This window comes from Seriola lalandi, unplaced genomic scaffold, assembly GCF_002814215.2.
Source record: "Seriola lalandi dorsalis isolate HSWRI2012SDOR001 ecotype SW California unplaced genomic scaffold, Sedor1 jcf7180002055008, whole genome shotgun sequence".
In the NCBI taxonomy this organism is placed as follows: Eukaryota; Metazoa; Chordata; class Actinopteri; order Carangiformes; family Carangidae; genus Seriola; species Seriola lalandi.
The window spans coordinates 1,272,726-1,277,030 of record NW_019525551.1 but is presented as its reverse complement, the minus strand read 5'-3'; positions in this window follow the sequence as shown (position 1 = coordinate 1,277,030).

The window sequence follows — 4,305 nt, the reverse complement described above, 5'->3', positions numbered from 1 at the left end:
ACCAAAATTCGACCAAATTCTCACCTTTTTTTAATGTTCGGGAGAGAGGCGAGGTTTCCATCTCAAATACCTGATCAATACAGGGTGAGTTGCACTTTGTATATTGATGAAACAAACATTTTAAATATAGTCATAATGTAACATGAGCACAATGTATGTATTAGTGCTTTAATTAAATTGTGAAATAATTTCATAGGTGGATAGGAGTATTGAAGACAACCTGTCTGTTGAGGAGGTAACAGAGGACGTCCTCAAGCTTGATGATGCTCTTCAGAGTGCTATCCTTAACAGCAAGGACAAACTTCAAAAAAAGCTGAAAGGCACAAAGCCTACTCCCGACTTTCAGGTGGGATTGAAGGTCTTGAGATTAAATGTTCAGAGCCAGCAGAGGACAGGGGGTAAATTGGATCCAACTTACCTTGGGTCATACACCATTTTGGCAATTGCAGGGAAAAGTGTAGACCTTGTAGACAGCCAAGGAGTGATGATCCCAAAAATCAATACAGATCACTTGGCTGCATATACGGAGGAACAACCAAGAGTTCCACACAAACTTTCAGTGGATTGTTCCACCATCTCATCCTCCTCAGGCCCGCCTACCATCCCGTCCTCTGCTGGCCCGCCTACCATCCCGTCCTCTGCTGGCTCGCCTACCATCCCGTCCTCTGCTGGCCCGCCTACCATCCCGTCCTCTGCTGGCCCGCCTACCATCCCGTCCTCTGCTGGTTTGTGTTGGGACATTTTTAACACTGGTCCATAAAGGGAGTTCGAAAGTGAGGTGAGGTGTTAACATTCTTTTCTTTTAAAATGGTTTCCCTTTTGACCATAGTTTTCAGTTAGGCACACAAAATTTGATTTACTGTTTGACATGCTAAATATGTTTTTAACCTTTTATTTTTAAATTACAGGTTATCAATGCATATCTGACCCTGCTTGTAAACAAATATAATGAGGAGAACACAGAGAGGGCTTTTGCACTGGACTCCTTTGAAATTACACGGATATGGCAGAGAAAAAAACCCCAAAATTAAGGTATTAAACAATATTATCTCATGTTATTGTGCTAAGAAATAATGCACAATACACTATAATCACTACACATTTTTGATTTGTTATGTTATCTTACAGATTGTCCCCCGGCTGTACAAATTCATCGTGGGCCTTGTCAGTGAGGGTCATCACTGGATGCTCGTGGTAATTATTTTTTTCAACTTGATGGTATTGTGTTTTATATGTATGTATATTTAAAATTACTGTGTGTGTGTGTGTGTGTGTGTGTGTGTGTGTGTGTACATGTTCTTCAGCTGCACATGCAGTCTGCATAGTATTGCTGAAGAACTACAAAGCTACTCATACAGCATATTTATTAAATTGTAAATCTATATTTAGGTGATCTTACCAGCAGAGAGAAAAACTGTTTTTCTGGATCCACTGGGTGAAAGAAAAACATCTGTTGAACACTGCAAGGACATCACGAGGTCATTTAGTATGCATTCTTTTAGGACACTGTAAGTACAATAGGTAAAAAATCATGGACAAGGAAATAACATCTGTGTATCTGAGCTGTGAATTAAAGTTATGTATAGATAATTAGATGTTAAACGTGCCAATATGGCAGAATTTATCAAGTCAGTACAGTATAATGCTTATTTCATAATAGCGATACATTACAACAACTCAAATAGACTAGTTAATACATTTACTTCGGGGAAAGTCTTAGATGCGGAAGTTAGAAACTCAAAGAAAAGGATTATACATTTTGGAAAAATGATAGGCCTGTTAAATATTTGTGATCCACCCACTGCTACAGAACTTTAATAATAGAGACCTTTCTTAGGCTGTTATTTCACCGCATAATTTTTCATCATCCTTTCCAGCCATGTTAAGATAAGTCCCTTTCCTAGAGTCTTACTTTATTGTATCTTAGATTTTTGATTTCCTATCCCAATTATCAAGCAAATGAGAAAAAAAAATTAAGCTAATAAAAGGTTGTACTAATATTGTTTTCCAGTACTGTACTAAAAATAAATTCGGCTTTTACAAAACTTGATTTATTTGTAAGTCTAAGTTATGTCTCCTTTCCTTTGAAATCCAGTTTTTACTTCCTCATTCTCCATTGTTGTGCTTTATTCCACTATTAAATGTGGTTGGAACCACATGGTGTTATCAAAATTATAATGACATTGATGCAGTGGATATTATAAATATTTACTTTATTAAAAGACTGTTAAAGTAAGGTTGGACCAATTTATACTGCATATATAGATTATATGTATTTGTCTTTTTAGGTCACTCATGAGACACAGGGGGCTAAATCCTTCGAGATGGGCGTGTGAAACAAAGCCTCACCCACTTCAACATGATGCAACATCCTGTGGGGCCTGTGCATTGAAGCTATGTATTACAGCATGATTAAGCTTAATGTTAGGATTGGAATTAAAGTAATATTGAATCTACAGCAGCAAGTTACAGCTCTTGGATCATCAAAATAACACATTTAATTGGTAATCTGCACACTGGCTATTACGATTACATGTAGACAATCTAGAAACATTCATGAGACATCTGAAAGTTGTAACATGAATTAATAGGCTAATGTTAATCACATTAACTCCATCATTTATTAGATGGTCTAAAACTAACTCTGAATTTAGCCTTAAATTCTTGACGTTACACAAAAGCATGTTTGATAACCATGCGTGGATGCAAAGGCTTTAGAAAATAAATTCATGAAAAATTTGCACAGAACAAGTGCAATGCTCCTTTTTGTCAAAGTTAAAGTAAGAGTATTACTCAAAAGTCAAGTTATTTGATATGTCTATACAGAGGAAATTTAGAATGTAAAATAGTTAAGAATATTCTGACATTCCATGTTACATTGGGTTGCTTTAATTAATTAAAATTACACAAAGACTAATGCTACTGGTGGTTCAATAACTTTCAAACACTTCTTGTAAGATTACTGTTCCTTCCCATAATAAATCCATTGTTGCACCTCTTATTCACAGTTTGCTGAGTGCATCTTGGGTGGATCCCCTCTAGAATTTGACAATTCAACTTCTGGTGTAAACACCATAGGAGAGAACATTGCTGTCTCTCCTCTGGAGAATAGGTGTTTATTTTTCTTCCTTTTTATAGTTAATATATTAGGCTATCATTTACTCTGACAAACATTGCTCACAGTTAAAGGAAATTATCCTTGTTCCTTGTTTTAGCAGATGACTTGACTGACCTGTGTCGTCTCTCTGGGGAACTGGATGGGGACACTCATTGGGTAACTGCTTGTGTTTTCCTTGTCCTTCTTTAGATTTATAAAAAAAAACCTAAACGTTATTTCAAATTCCATAAGACATGAAGGCACAAAACAAAATTGATTGTTTATTGTTTTATTGTGTTTAAAATTATAATTGTATAACAATTTAATCATAATTCTTTGTTTTCCTGTTGTCAAATTCAGATTGGCTGTGAGATTGTCCCACGGTGGTTCCACAGGAGCTGTGTCAAGAACCCACAAAAAGGCAGAAGGAAATTAATTGTGTAGCATGCCAGTAGCAACTGTAGCTACTGGCATGTATCTGGAATGTATATAATTGTATCTTGTTCGCATGATGTTCACACATTTTATGATAGTTGTGGTTATGTATGTATGTATGTATGTATTTATATATCTATGTATGTATGTATGTATGTATGTATGTTTGTATGTATGTATGTATGTATGTCTGTATGTATGTATGTATTTATATATCTATGTATGTATGTATGTATGTATGTATGTATGTCTGTATGTATGTCTGTATGTATATATGTATGTATGTATTTATATATGTATGTATATATGTATGTATGTATGTATGTATGTATGTATGTTTGTATGTATGTCTGTATGTATGTCTGTATGTATATATGTATGTATGTATTTATATATGTATGTATGTATGTATGTATGTATGTATGTATGTATGTATGTATGTATGCATGTATGTATGTATAGAATAATTTAATTTTGTGATATGAAGTCATTTTGTGGAAAAAAAAAACCCTTTCAGTATCAAATTGGGAGCAGGAATCAATTTTTGGCAAGTAAAAAACTGCATTGTATGTGTTGCACTGGCCCTTTACAGAGTTTTCAACAGGTAAAGAGTACTGGTTAAGGAATAATCTTCAAATCATAATTGTGGTGAGTGATTTGAAGTAATTTTGGGGCAGAAAACCCTTTCAGTCCCAAATGGCTTTATTGCATACATAAGTCAGACATACATCATGTTAATTTCAGTCTATTTAACAAGGATATCAGACATAACA